The following is a 16,658-nucleotide window of genomic DNA, read 5'->3' as shown; positions in this document are numbered from 1 at the left end:
GTACTCTAGTCCAGGTCATATTCAAAGTATGCACTCTTTTTCTGATGTGATAACTGTAGCTTCTATTTTCCCAAAAATATATTACAGCACTCATGACCTCTAGTGGCTAACATTATAAGTACAGTTTTCAGCCAAGCTCAATTGCTCAAGCTCAGTGGTTCCCAAATGTTTTATAGTCCCGTACCCCTTAAAACATTCAACCTCCAGCTGCGTACCCCCTCTAGCACCAGGGTCAGCGCACTCTCAAATGTTGTTTTTTGCAATCATTGTAAGCCTGCCACACACACAGTATACGATACATTTATTAAACATAAGAATGAGTGTGAGTTTTTGTCACAACCCGACTTGTGGGAAGTGACAAAGAGCTCTTATAGGACCAGGGCACAAACAATAATATAATAATAATCAATAATTCTGCTCTTTATTTCACCATCTTACATATAAAACCTTATTTGTTCATTGAAAATTGTGAATAATTCACCACAGGTTAATGAGAACGGTGTGCTTGAAAGGATGCACATAACTCTGCAATGTTGGGTTGTATTGGAGAGAGTCTCAGTCTTAAATCATTTCCCACACAGTCTGTGCCTGTATTCAGTTTTCATTCTAGTGAGGGCTGAGAATCCACGCTCACATACAGTGGGGGGAAAAAGTATTTGTTCCCCTGCTGCTTTTGTACGGTTGCCCACTGACAAAGAAATGATCAGTCTATAATTTTAATGGTAGGTTTGTTTGAACAGTGAGAGACAGAATAACAACAAAAATATCCAGAAAAACGCATGTCAGAAATGTTATAAATTGATTTGCATTTTAATGAGGGAAATAAGTATTTGACCCCCTCTCAATCAAAAAGATTTCTGGCTCCCAGGTGTCTTTTATACAGGTAACAAGCTGAGATTAGGAGCACATTCTTAAAGGGAGTGCTCCTAACCGCAGCTTGTTACCTGTAAAAAAGACACCTGTCCACAGAAGCAATCAATCAATCAGATTCCAAACTCTCCACCATGGCCAAGACCAAAGAGCTCTCCAAGGATGTCAGGAACAAGATTGTAGACCTACACAAGGCTGGAATGGGCTACAAGACCATCGCCAAGCAGCTGGGGCTCCATGCAAGATCTCACCTCGTGGAGTTGCAATGATCGTGAGAACGGTGAGGAATCAGCCCAGAACTACACGGGAGGATCTTGTCAATGATCTCAAGGCAGCTGGGACCATAGTCACCAAGAAAAAAATTGGTAACACACTATGCCGTGAAGGACTGAAATCCTGCAGCGCCCACAAGGTCCCCCTGCTCAAGAATACATATAAATGCTCTTCTGAAGTTTGCCAATGAACATCTGAATGACTCAGAGGACAACTGGTGAAAGTGTTGTGGTCAGATGAGACCAAAATGGAGCTCTTTGACATCAACTCAACTCACCGTGTTTGAAGGAGGAATGCTGCCTATGACCCCAAGAACACCATCTCCACCGTCAAACATGGAGGTGGAAACATTATGCTTTGGGGTGTTTTTCTGCTAAGGGGACAGGACAACTTCACCGCATCAAAGGACGGGGCCATGTACCGTCAAATCTTGGGTGAGAACCTCCTTCCCTCAGCCAGGACATTGAAAATGGGTCATGGATGGGTATTCCAGCATGACAATGACCTAAAACACACGGCCAAGGCAACAAAGGAGTGGCTCAAGAAGAAGCACATTAAGGTCCTGGAGTGGCCTAGCTAGTCTCCAGACCTTAATCTCATAGAAAATCTGTGGAGGGAGCTGAAGGTTCGAGTTGCCAAACGTCAGCCTCGAAACCTTAATGACTTGGAGAAGATCTGCAAAGAGGAGTGGGACAAAATCCCTCCTGAGATGTGTGCAAACCTGGTGGCCAACTACAAGAAACGTCTGACCTCTGTGATTGCCAACAACGGTTTTGCCACCAAGTACTAAGTCATGTTTTGCAGAGGGGTCAAATACTTACTTCCCTCATTAAAATGCAAATCATTCTATAACATTTTTGACATGCGTTTTTCTGGATTTCTTTGTTGTTATTCTGTCTCTCACTGTTCAAATAAACCTACTATTCAAATTATAGACTGATCATTTCTTTGTAAGTGGGCAAATGTACAAAATCAGCAGGGGATCAAATACTTTTTTCCCCCACTGTAGGTACGTGGTTGCAAAGGGCATAAGTGTCTTAATAGCACGATTTACCAAGGCAGGATACTCTGAGTGCAGCCCAATCCAGAAATCTGGCAGTGGCTTCTGATTAAATTCAATTTTCACAGAACCGCTTGTTGCAATTTCAATGAGGCTGTCCTGTTCAGATATCAGTAAGTGGACTGGAGGCAGGCCATGAAAGGGATAACGAATCCAGTAGTTTGTGTCATCCGTTTCGGGAAAGTACCTGTGTAATTGTGCACCCAGCTCACTCAGGTGCTTCACTATATCACATTTGACATTGTCCGTCAGCTTGAGTTCATTTGCGCACAAAAAATCATAAAATGATGGAAGACCTGTGTGTTGTCCTTGTTAATGCAGAGAGAAGAGCTTCAACTTCTTAATCATAGCCTCAATTTTGTCCCGCACATTGAATATAGTTGCGGAGAGTCCCTGTAATCCTAGATTCAGATCATTCAGGTGAGAAAAAACATCACCCAGATAGGCCAGTCGTGTGAGAAACTCGTCATCATGCAAGCCGTCAGACAAGTGAAAATTATGGTCAGTAAAGAAAACTTTAAGCTCGTCTCTCAATTAACAAAAAAGTGTCAATACCTTGCCCCTTGATAACCAGGGCACTTCTGTATATTGTAAAAGCGTTACATGGTTGCTGCCCATATCATTGCATAATGCAGAAAATACACGAGAGTTCAGGGGCCTTGCTTTAACACTGTAGTATCCAAAACGTCTTTCAAGCTGTCAGGCATTCCCTTGGCAGCAAGAGCCTCTCGGTGGATGCTGCAGTGTACCCAAGTGGTGTCAGGAGCAACGTTACCACTCCACTATGTCTCCTTGTCATGGCTTTTGCGCCATCAGTACAGATACCAACACATCTTGACCACCAAAGTCCATTTGGTATCACAAAGCTGTCCAGTACTTTAAAAATATCCTCTCATGTTGTCCTGGTTTCCAGTGGTTTGCAGAATAGGATGTCTTCCTTAATTCACCCCCATAAACGTAACAGACATATACCAGGAGCTGTGCCAGGTATGACTCATCCAGCTATAACGCCTAGAATTCACTGGCTTGTATGCGAAGCAGTAAATGTTTCAAAACATATCCTGCCATGTCACTGATGCATTGTAAAACAGTGTTGTTTGATGAGGCATTACCTGTATAGTTTCTTGGCCTTTTCCCTCAGCATTGTCCCAGCCATATCCACGGCAGCTGGAAGAATTAAGTCCTCCACAATAGTATGGGGCTTGCCTGTCCTAGCCACTTGGTAGCTCACCATATAAGATGCTTCTAGCCCCTTCTTATTCATGGTATCTGTTGCTTTTACAAGTCTTGCTACACGAAAGTCGTCTTAATTCTTAATTCCCTTATTTTTCAGATAGTACTTGTTTAGAAACAAAACATGACCATCTCATGTTTTGTGAGATAGTACTTTTTCACATATAACACACTGGCTGAGGAAAGGCACTCTCCCAATATAATTGAACACCAAATCAATGTAGTTCTCATCATATTTACCTCTTCGATGGTCCAACATCCCTGTCTGTTGTTCGGTGCTTTCCAGGGTAAGGGGCAGTAGCTCTTCGGCTGCATCAGATTCACAACTGTCAATGTCCATGCTAACAGGGCTAACAACAAATGTAGAATTACTGATGCTAGCATTGGATGTACTCGTGGAAGCAGAACAACTTGTGTTGTCGACAGGTGCAGGTGTAGTACTGCTTGTAGTAGCAGTTCTACCAGTAGAGCTGGTATGTGTCTCTATGGATGCGAGCCTTACATTTTTTAAATCATGTATCAATTTCCGAGCAAACGGAATGAGCAGCAGCTACGTTTGGCTACATACGGACCGTTAGTGGAATTCCCGCGAGAGAGTGATGGTTCATGTGATTGGATGTTAATTATTTGATTAGGCTACCTGTATTTGACTTTGTGTTGTTATTTCGCTGACTACTGGATGGTTTAATTTTATTTTTGGCAGTGAAACGAGGCTACTCAGGCGAGAAAAAAACCTCACCCAAATGTATAGCCCCGTTGTAAAATATAATTGTTTTTTTTATTTTTTTAAATGTGAATCACATTTTTATTTGGCGTACCCCCGACGGCATTGTGCGACCATTACCTGAGACCATAAACCTCAAGTAAATCTATCTAGCGGTGATTTGGTTAGGTACATAGGTGAACTTTCGTAAGATGAATGCACAAAATCGCTCTGGATAAGAGTGTCTGCTAAATGAAAAAATGTGTATGTGGGATTCAATTAATTAACGATACACATTGTCATTTATTTTCACTGATGGAAAAAGTACCCAATAATCATACTTGAGTAAAGGTAAAGATACCTTAATAGAGTATGACTCAAGTAAAAGTGAGTCACCCAGAAAAATACTACACGAGTAAAAGTCAAAACGTATTTGGTTCTAAATATACTTAAATATCAAAAGTAAAAGTATAAATCATTTCAAATTGCTTATAATTAGCACATCAGACAGATCTTTTACGGATAGCCAGCGGCACACTACAACACACAGACATAATTTACAAACAAAGCATGTGTTAAGTCAGTCCTCCAGATCAGAGGCAGTAGGGATGACCAGGGAGGTTCTCTTGATAAGTGAGTGAATTGGACAATTTTCCTGTCCTGCTAAGCATTGAACATGTACTTTTGGATGTCAGGGAAAATGTATGGAGTAAAAAGCACATTCTTTTCTTTAGGAATGTAGTGGAGTAAAATTAAAAGTTGTCAACAATATAAATAGTAAAGTACAGACACCTAAAAAAACGACTTAAGTAGTACTTTAAAGTATTTTTACTTAAGTACTTTACACCACTGTTTATTTTAAGTGCCTCATTCTATTGTAAATTGGATGTGTTATCCACTGTAACATTGTAACATATCAGATATGACCACACGTAAAATACATCACCATGACATCAGCTACGGAGAGTGTGATCACAAAGTCATCCGGAACAGCTGATGGTCTCATGCATGTTTCAGTGTTACTTGCCTTGAAGCGAGCATAGAAGTAATTTAGCTCGTCTGGTAGGCTCGTGTCACTGGGCAGCTCGTGCTTCCCTTTGTGGTCTGTAATAGTATGCAAGCCCTGCCAAATCCGACGAGCTTCAGAGCCGGTGTAGTATGATTCAATATTAGTCCTGTATTGACGCTTTGCCTATTTCATGGTTCGTCGGAGGGCAGGTGGGATATAAGTTTCCTTGAAAACGGCAGCTCTACCCTTTAGCTCAGTGCGGATGTTGCCTGTAATCCATGGCTTCTGGTTGGGGTATGTACATATGGTTACTGTGGGGACGATGTCATTGATGCAATTATTGATGAAGCCAGTGACTGATGTGGTGTACTCCTCAATGCCATCGGAAGAATCCTGGAACATATTCCAGTCTGTGCAAGCAAAACAGTCCTGTAGCTTAGCATCTGCTTCATCTGACCACTTTCTTAGGGAAAGGGAAAGGGGGATACCTAGTCAGTTGTACAACTGAATGCCTTCAACTGAAATGTGTCTTCCGCATTTAACCCAACTCCTCTGAATCAGAGAGGTGTGTTCTTATTGACCGGGTTACTGGTGCTTCCTGCTTTAGTTTTTGCTTATAAGCAGGAATCAGGAGGATAGAATTATAGTCAGATTTGCCAAATGGGGGGTGAGGAAGAGCTTTGTACGCCTCTCTGTGTGTGTAGTAAAGGTGGTCTAGAGTTTTTTTTCTCCTCTGGTTGCACATTTAACATGCTGGTAGAAATGAGGTAAAACGGATTTAAGTTTCCCTGCATTAAAGTCCCCGGCCACTAGGAGCGCCTCTTCTGGATGAATGTTTTCCTGTTTGCTAAAGGCCGTATACGGTTAATTGAATGCGGTCTTAGTGCCAGCATCAGTTTGTGGTGGTAAATAGACAGCTACGAAGAATATAGATGAAAACTCTCTTGGTAAATAGTGTGGTCCCGATATCTCCGTCTCTTTCTCCTGCGAATGATGGCTCGTCTGAACTAAATCCTTCCCGTCCGACTCTTTAAAGAAAAAGTATTCCTCCACTATGGGGTGAGTAAATGCTGTCCTGATATTGAATGAGTACCAATTCAGCTCTTTTCAGTCATAAGACACAGTGGCAGAAACATTATGTACAAAAAAAAGTTACAAATAACGCGAAAAAAAAGCACACACAATAGCACAATTGGTTAGGGGATTGTAAAACGGCAGCCATCTCTTCCGGCGCCATTATTTCAATGGGGACCTTCAATGCTGTTGAAATGTTTTAGTATCCTTCCCCAGATCTGTGCCTCGACAAAATCCTGTCTCGGAGCTCTACGGACAATTCCTTCGACCTCATGGCTTGGTTTTTGCTCTGACGTGCACTGTCAACTGTGGGACCTTATATAGACAGATGTGCCTTTCCAAATCATGTCCAATCAATTTAATTTAGCACAGGTGGACTCCAATCAAGTTGTAGAAACATCTCAAGGATCATCAATGGAAACAGGATGCACCTGAACTCAATTTCGAGACTCATAGCAAATGGTCTGAATTCTTATGTAAATAAGGTACTTCTGTCTTTTATTTGTAATACATTTGCAAAAATGTCTAAAAACCTGTTTTCGCTTTGTTATTATGGGGTATTGTGTGTAGATTGATGAGGGGAAAAAATAATTTCATCCATTTTAGAAAAAGGCTGTAATGTAACAAAATGTGGAAATGTTCAAGTGGTCTGAATACTTTCCGAATGCACTGTACGTACTTGAACAACAGGCACAACTAAGTTGTTTTTCTCAAAATGTCCAGAATGTCATGTGCATTAACTTATATCAGTAAATTTGTAACAGCCTAAACATTACCAAAATTCTATTTGATCAAATAAGGCTCATGTTATTTGATACTCTCTCATAGACCTCCATACACAAAAGGGCTTATCTCACGCAGACAGATCCTCTCGCTTTGCCTCTTCTGCTCTGCCCCTACCCAACCTTAGGCCTACATCAGCACCACATGGTCAGAAAATCCTAGGGAGAGCCCTGATTGTGCATTTAAACTTATTTCTTGCATGAGTACCAATTCAGCGAGGTGGCACCCACAACAGCACATGTGAAAACCATACTAGTCACATCACAGGCAAATGCACTCTTTGTAGCCTAATAACGATGTCAGAAGACTGCCTCGGTAAGAATGGTAGGCTATAGAATTATGGGTAGAGTTATGGGTACTTGTTCATTGGCTTGTTAAAAATTGGTACTTGTTAAAAGAGCAGCCAATTAACAAGTACCCATAACTCTATAGCCTATCATTCTTACTGAGGCAGTCTTCTGACATCGTTATTAGGCTACACAAGTGCATTTGCCTGTGATGTGACTAGTATGGTTTTCACATGTGCTGTTGTGGGTGCCACCTCGCTGAATTGGTACTCACACAAATTCTTCAATGTTGGCAGGTCTGAATGTTCTAGCAGACAGCCCTATACAGTGAGGGAAAAAAGTATTTGATCCCCTGCTGATTTTGTACGTTTGCCCACTGACAAAAAATGATCAGTCCATAATTTTAATGGTAGGTTTATTTGAACAGTGAGAGACAGAATGACATCAAAAGAATCGATAAAAACGCATGTAAAAAATGTTATAAATTGATTTGCATTTTAATGACGGAAATAAGTATTTGACCCCCTCTCAATCAGAAAGATTTCTGGCTCCCAGGTGTCTTTTATACAGGTAACAAGCTGAGATTAGGAGCACACTCTTAAAGGGAGCAGCTTGTTACCTGTAAAAAAGACACCTGTCCACAGAAGCAATCAATCAGATTACAAACTCTCCACCATGGCCAAGACCAAAGAGCTCTCCAAGGATGTCAGGAACAAGATTGTAGACCTACACAAGGCTGGAATGGGCTACAAGACCATCGCCAAGCAGCTTGGTGAGAAGGTGACAACAGTTGGTGCGATTATTCGCAAATGGAAGAAACACAAAAGAACTGTCAATCTCCCTTGGCCTGGGGCTCCATGCAATATCTCACCTCGTGGAGTTGCAATGATCATGAGAACGGTGAGGAATCAGCCCAGAACTACACGGGGGGATCTTGTCAATGATCTCAAGGCAGCTGGGACCATAGTCACCAAGAAAACAATTGGTAACACACTACGCTGTGAAGGACTGAAATCCTGCAGCACCCGCAAGGTCCCCCTGCTCAAGAAAGCACATATACATGCCCATCTGAAGTTTGCCAATGAACATCTGAATGATTCAGAGGACAACTGGGTGAAAGTGTTGTGGTCAGATGAGACCAAAATGTAGCTCCTTGGCATCAACTCAACTCGCCATGTTTGGAGGAGGAGGAATGCTGCCTATGACCCCAAGAATACCATCCCCACCGTCAAACATGGAGGTGGAAACATTATGCTTTTGGGGTGTTTTTCTGCTAAGGGGACAGGACAACTTCACCGCATCAAAGGGACGATGGACGGGGCCATGTACCGTCAAATCTTGGGTGAGAACCTCCTTCCCTCAGCCAGGGCATTGAAAATGGGTCGTGGATGGGTATTCCAGCATGACAATGACCCAAAACACATGGCCAAGGCAACAAAGGAGTGGCTCAAGAAGAAGCACATTAGGGTCCTGGAGTGGCCTAGCCAGTCTCCAGACCTTAATCCCATAGAGAATCTGTGGAGGGAGCTGAAGGTTCGAGTTGCCAAACGTCAGCCTCAAAACCTTAATTACTTGGAGAAGATCTGCAAAGAGGAGTGGGACAAAATCCCTCCTGAGATGTGTGCAAACCTGGTGGCCAACTACAAGAAACATCTGACCTCTGTGATTGCCAACAAGGGTTTTGCCACCAAGTACTAAGTCATGTTTTGCAGAGGGGTCAAATACTTATTTCCCTCATTAAAATGCTAATCAATTTATAAAAAAATGTAATAACATTTTTCAGGATTTTTTTGTTGATATTCTGTCTCTCACTGTTCAAATAAACCTACCATTAAAATTATAGACTGATTATTTCTTTGTCAGTGGGCAAATGTACAAATTCAGCAGGGGATCAAATACTTTTTCCCCTCACTGTATATACCCTGTGATCAGTGGTGTAAAGTACTTAAGTAAAAATACTTTAAAGTACTACTTAAGTAGTTTTTTAGGGTATCTGTACTTTACTTTACTAATTATATTTTTGACAACTTTTACTTCAATACATTCCTTAAGAAAATATTGTACTTTTTACTCCATACATTTTCCTTGACACACAGAAGTACGTGTTACATTTTGAATTCTTAGCAGGACAGGACAATAATCCAATTCACGCACTTATCAACAGAACATCCCTGGTCATCCCTACTGTCTCTGATCTGGCGGACTCACGAAACACACATGCTTGTCTGAATGAGTGTGCCCCTGGCTATCCGTAAATTTAAAAAACAAGAGGTTGGTGGTTTCTGGTTTGCTTAATATAAGGAATTTATACTTTTACTTTTGATACTTAAGTACATTTTAGCAATTACATTTACTTTTGATACTTAAGTATATTTTAAACCAAATACTTTTAGACTTTTACTCAAGTAGCATTTTACTGGGTGACTTTGACTTTTACTTGAGTCATTTTCTATTAAGGTATCTTTACTTTTACTCAAGTATGACAGTTGGGTACTTTTTCCACCACTGCCTGTGATATTCTCTCAGGTCTAGACTGCTAGCAGACAGACCTGTATATAACCTGTGATATTTTCTCAGGTCTAGACTACAACAGACAGACCTGTATATAGCATTTGATATTCTCTCAGGTCTAGACTGCTAGCTGACAGACCTGTATATAACCTGTGATATTCTCTCAGGTCTAGACTGCTAGCAGACAGTCCTGTATATAACCTGTGATATTTTCTCAGGTCTAGACTACAACAGACATACCTGTATATAGCATGTGATATTCTCTCAGGTCTAGACTGAAAGCAGACAGTCCTGTATATAACCTGTAATATTTTCTCAGGTCTAGACTGCTAGCAGACAGTCCTGTATATAGCATGTGATATTCTCTCAGGTCTAGACTGAAAGCAGACAGTCCTGTATATAGCATGTGATATTCTCCCAGGTCTAGACTGCTAGCTGACAGTCCTGTATATAACCTGTGATATTCTCTCAGGTCTAGACTGAAAGCAGACAGTCCTGTATATAACCTGTGATATTCTCTCAGGTCTAGACTGAAAGCAGACAGTCCTGTATATAACCTGTGATATTCTCTCAGGTCTAGACTGAAAGCAGACAGTCCTGTATATAACCTGTGATATTCTCTCAGGTCTAGACTGAAAGCAGACAGTCCTGTATATAACCTGTGATATTCTCTCAGGTCTAGACTGCTAGCTGACAGACCTGTATATAACCTGTGATATTCTCTCAGGTCTGGACAGTGCTAGCAGACAACCCTGTATACACTTGAGTATACTAAACATTAGGAACACCTTCCTAATATTGAGTTGCACCCCAGATCAGCCACAATTTGTCAGGGCATGGACTCTACAAGGTGTTGAAAGCGTTCCACATGGATTCTGACCCATGGACCCTAATGCTTCCCACAGTTGTGTCAAAATGGCTGGATATCCTTTGGGTGGTGGACCATTCTTGACGCACACAGGAAACTGTTGAGCATTTATTTTAAAACAGCAGCGTTGCAGTTCTTGACACAAACCAGTGCGCCCGGCATCTTCTACCATACCCTGTTCAAAGGCACTTACATTTTTTGTCTTGCCCATTCACCCTCTGAATGGCAGATATACACAATCCATGTCTCAAGGCTTAAGAATCCTTCTTTAAGAATCCTTCTTAAGAATCCTTCTTTAAGAATCCTTCTTTTAATCTCCTCCTCTTCATCTACACTGACTGAAGTGGATTTAACAAGTGACATTAATAAGGGATTATAGCTTTCACCAGTATTCACCTTGTCAGTCTATTTCATGGAAAGAGAAGCTTTCATAATGTTTTATATACTCAGTCTATAGCTTGTGATATTCTCTCAGGCCTAGACTGTACTAGCAGGCAGCACCGTACAACCTGTTTTCTCTCAATAGATCAGGGGTGTTCAACTCAGTGGCGGTTCTAGACCATTTCAACTGGGGGGGCAAAGCTGGGGCCAGTTGTACTGTTAGAGGGGCCAGTTACATTAGACGTTATTGTTGTCATATCATTTTCTTCACTGCATTGCAGGCATTAGCAGGCAAAAGACCATGTTCATAATCATTAGTGTTCCGCGTTGCCACTGTCTAATAACGGATGTAAAAAAAGAACAAAAGCAAAAATGTCTTATGTAAAAATTATTTCATACTCCACATTTAGGGGGGCCACAAGGGGGTCCAAAATTGTTGTCACAGGGGCACTGCCCCCCCCCCCTCCCCCCAGAACCGCTAGTGGTTGAACTCTTACTCTATGAGGTCCGGAGCTGGTTTTCTGTTCTACCTGATAATTAATTGCACATGCCTGGCGTCTCAGGTCTAAACCAGTCCCTGATTAAAGGGGAACAATGACACAACAATTTATAAATACATTTTATGTATAGGTCCAGAGTTGAGTTTGAAGGCTACAGATGTTCCAGTCCAACTGAGTGGAATGGCTGAGAGACTAAGCCTGTTTGTAAACAAACACCTTACAGGTAGGTTTACAACAGCTGTTATGTGTGCAAACCAAATGTTTCAAGTTTAATTAGTTGTATGTACAGGATACACATGGTATACACCGTCCAATGAAATGCTTACTTGCAGGTTCCTTCTCGACAATGCAACAATAAGAAATAATAAAAGATAAGAATACGAACATAAAGTAAATGGCTCAGTAGAATATAATAAACATTTTAGCATAAGTATAATACAGGAAGACACAATTTATAGTACAATATTTACACATGTATCATATAAAGGGGTGAATAGCGGGCAAGTGTTTAAATTGCGCACTATTAGCAATTTAAATGGCACCCTATTTCTGTGTACTATAAAGGGATTACACTGCCATTTGGGACTCAGCCATGAAGTTTGCTTGCTGTAGACTAAGGTCATTACTGAACAAGATGTTTCATGAGCTGAAATAAAAGATCCCAGAAATGTTCCATATGCACAAAAAGCTTATTTCTCTCAAATTTTGTGCACTCATTTGTTTATATTTGTCACGTCCTGACCATAGAAAGCTGTTATTTTCTATGGTAGAGTAGGTCAGGGCGTGACAGGGGTTTTTTCTAGTTTAGATTTTCTATGTTGTTATGTTCTAGTTTTTGTATTTATTTTTTGGGGGGGTGATCTCCAATTAGAGGCAGCTGGTCATCGTTGTCTCTAATTGGAGATCATACTTAAGTAGTTGTTTTTCCCACCTGGTTTTGTGGGAGATTGTTTTTGAGTTAGTGTATGTTGCACCTCTTCGTCACGGGACCAAAGGACCAAGTAGCGTGGTCAGGACAAATGGATATGGGAGGAAATCCTGGACGGGAAAAGACCCGGGAGGCAGGCCGGGGAGTTTCGCCGTCCTAAGGAGGAGATTAAAGCAGTGAGAGCAGAGCGGCGACGATACGAGGAACTAGCACGGCAACGACGGAAGCACGACAGGCAGCCCCAATAATTTTTTGGGGGGGCACACGGGTTGGTCGGCGAAGCCGAGGGGTGAGTCTGAGAGTGAAGAGGATTATTGGGAGCGACTGAGCGAGGAGTACTGTGAGATAGTGGAGGGGGGTGATGAGAGAGAGCTGTTGGTTTGGTGTAGTATGTACGGCATTTTCCCTGAGGAGCATGTTAGCCGTCAGATGCCAACTGAGTCAGCTCCCCGTACTCATCCCAAGAAGTGTATTAAAGTTCCGGTACAAATGAGACCGGCTATACGCACCATGTCTCCAGTGCGCATTCACAGCCCAGTACGTCCTGTGCCAACTCTCCGTACTCACTGTAGGGAGCGTGTGACCTGTCAGGCACCAGGTTTTGCGGTGATACGTACAGTGATTCCAGTGCGCATTCACAGCCCAGTGTGTCCTGTACCAGCACCCCGCACTTGCCGGGCTAAAGTGAGCATCCAGTCAGGACGGATTGTGCCAGCCCTACGCTCCAGACCTCTAGTGCGCCTCCACAGCCCAGTATGACCTGTTACTGCTCTTTGCACTCGCCCTGAGGTGCGTGTTACCAGTCTGGCGCCACCTGTGCCAGCCCCACGCATCAGGCCTCCAGTGCGCCTTCCCAGTCCAGGTTGTACTGTTCCTGCTCCCCGCACTCGCCTTGAGGTGCGTGTTACCAGTCTGGCGCCACCTGTGCCAGCCCCACGCATCAGGCCTCCAGTGCGCATTCCCAGTCCAGAGCTTCCAGCGACATTTCCCAGTCCAGGGTTTCCGGCGACAGTTCCCAGTCCAGAGCTTCCGGCGACAGTTCCCAGTCCAGAGCTTCCGGCGACAGTTCCCAGTCCAGAGCTTCCGGCGACGTTTTACAGTCCGGAACCTCCTGAGACGGCCCGCAGTCCAGAACCTCCTGAGACGGCCCGCAGTCCGGAAACTCCTGAGACGGCCCGCAGTCCGGAACCTCCTGAGACGGCCCGCAGTCCGGAGCCTCCTGAGACGGCCCGCAGTCCGGAGCCTCCTGAGACGGCCCGCAGTCCGGAGCCTCCTGAGACGGCCCGCAGTCCGGAGCCTCCTGAGACGGCTCGCAGTCCGGAGCCTCCAGCGGCGGCCCGCAGACCAGGAGTCTTCAGCGACGGTCCACAGTCCGGAGTCTCCAGCGGCGGTCCGCGGTCCGGGTCCTTCGGCGACGATCCAGGGTCTGGTGACACAAAAGCAGAGGGATCAGCGGGCGGAGCAGGGGTTACGCCCCGAACCGGAGCCGCCTCCTCTGCTGGAGGATCCGCGGGATGAGAAGGTTCTTCGTCCTGCACCAGAGCCGCCACCGACATTAGTATCCCACCCTAACCCTCCCTTTTTTTCCCTTTTTTTAGGTTGCATTCGGATTCCGCACCTTTGGGGGGGGGTACTGTCATGTCCTGACCATAGAAAGCGGTTATTTTCTATGGTAGAGTAGGTCAGGGCGTGACAGGGGTTTTTTCTAGTTTAGATTTTCTATGTTGTTATGTTCTAGTTTTTGTATTTCGTTGTTGTTTTTTTGGGATGATCTCCAATTAGAGGCAGCTGGTCATCGTTGTCTCTAATTGGAGATGTAGTTGTTTTTCCCACCTGGTTTTGTGGGAGATTGTTTTTGAGTTAGTGTATATTGCACCTCTTCGTCACGGTTGTTGTTTTTGTTCTTTAGTTTATTTGTACATCTTGCATAGTTTCACAGTGAAAATAAAATGTGGAACGATACACACGCTACACTTTGGTCCCATTTTTCAGACAGCCGTGACAACATTCCTGTTAGTGAGCATTGTTCCTTTGCTAAAATAATCCATCCACCTGACAGGTGTGGCATACCAAGAAGCTGACTAAACAGCATGATAATCACACAGGTGCACCTTGTGCTTGGAACAATTAAGGCCACAAAAATGTTGTCACACAACACAATGCCATAGATGTCTCAAGTTTTGATGGAGCATGCAATTTTTTTTATTTATTTCACCTTTATTTTACCAGGTAGGCCAATTGAGAACAAGTTCTCATTTACAACTGCGACCTGGCCAAGATAAAGCAAAGCAGTGCGACAAAAACAACAACACAGAGTTACACAATTGGCATGCTGACTGCAGGAATGTCCACCAGAGCTGTTGCCAGAGAATTGAATGTTCATTTCTCTACCAGAATTTGGCAGTACGTCCAACCAGCCTCACAACCGCAGACCACGTGCATGGCGTCATGTGGGTGAGCGGTTTGCTGATGTCAACCTTGTGAACAGAGTGCCCGTGGTGGTAGGGTTATGATATGGGCAGGCATAAGCTACGGACAACGAACACAATTGCATTTTATCAATGGCAGTTTGAATGCACAGAGATAACGTGACGGAATCCTGGGGCCCATTGTCGTGCCATTCATCCGCCTCCAAAACCGCATGTTTCAGCAGGATAATGCACGGCCCCATGTCACAAGGATCTGCACACAATTCCTGGAAGCTGAAAATGTCCCAGTTCTTCCATGGCCTGCATACTCACCAGACATGTCACCCATTGAGCATGCTTGGGATGCTTTGGATGGACGTGTACGACAGCGTGTTCCAGTTCCCGCCAATATCCAGCAACTTCGCACAGCCATTGAAGTGGAATGGGACAACATTCCACAGGCCACAATCAACAGTCTGAACAACTCTATGCGAAGGAGATGTGTCACGCTGCATGAGGCAAATGGTGGTCACACCAGATACTGACTGGTTTTCTGATCCACACCCCTACCTTTTTGTTAAGGTATCTGTGACCAACAGATGCATATCTGTATTCCCAGTCATTAGAAATCCATAGATCAGGGCCTAATTAATTTATTTAAATTGACTGATTTCCTTATTTGAACCGCAACATGCAAAAGCTGTTGCATGTTGCGTTTGATCAATTTCCCACAAACAAAAGGGGGGTCTCAACTTACTGTTGTGAGTTAGAATAGTAGAATACCCAAGATGCAATTTCAAAATTAGTTTATGTATTAGCAGTTTCTCTTATGTCAGTCAGTGATATTCACTCAATTGGCCATGTCAGCAAAAAAAAATGGGGATTAGTATATTAGTCTAGCAGCCAGCTGTCTAAACTTGTAGTAATCATGGTCGAATAACTGCCCGGCCATTGATTTTGTTAGTCAGTCTGACTTCGATAATATATTAAAAACTGAAAATCTTCTCTCCACCCCATGGCAAAACATGTAGAATTGCAACAAACTTGTTTAAAAAAGCAACATTTTCTCTACACCCCATGGCAAAATGTGTAGAATTGCATGAAATTAATTAACTCAATTATCACTGTCATAGACGTCGTAAGGATTGGACCAAGGCGCAGCGGGTAAAGTGCTCATCTTCTTAATTTATTTAAAGAAAACACTTAAACAAAATAAACAACACGACGAAACAGTTCCATAAGGCAACACAGGCTATACAGGAAACAACCACCCACAGAACACAAGTGAAAACAAACCCAACTAAATATGGCCTCCAAATAGAGTCAACGACAACCAGCTGCCTCTAATTGGAGGTCATTGCCAAAAACCTAACATAGAAATAGAAAACTAGATATACACATAGAAATAGAAAATATAGAACATAAACCAAAAACACCGAAACACACAAAACAAACACCCCCTGCCACGCCCTGACCAAATTACAATGACAAATAACCCCTTTTACTGGTCAGGACGTGAAAATCACCTAACAAAGTAAACAATACACATGCACTTCTAAATGTAATTTTACTGACTAACATAGTCATAATTGATTATTGACCGCCACCCCTACATAGGCCTATAGCTTCTGCCTCTTAATGCCATGCCTATGAAGGGTAGGCCCGAATGGTCTTTGTTTGTTTTTCCTTTGAGTCCTTATTGTCAACCTCGAGCACAAGGTGGCGCCAGTTTGATGTAATTCGTGTTCACAGCTTCAATGTTTTTACAAT

This window comes from Salmo trutta, chromosome 27 (genome assembly GCF_901001165.1).
Source record: "Salmo trutta chromosome 27, fSalTru1.1, whole genome shotgun sequence".
In the NCBI taxonomy this organism is placed as follows: domain Eukaryota; kingdom Metazoa; phylum Chordata; class Actinopteri; order Salmoniformes; family Salmonidae; genus Salmo; species Salmo trutta.
Note: the sequence above shows the minus strand (reverse complement) of the source record.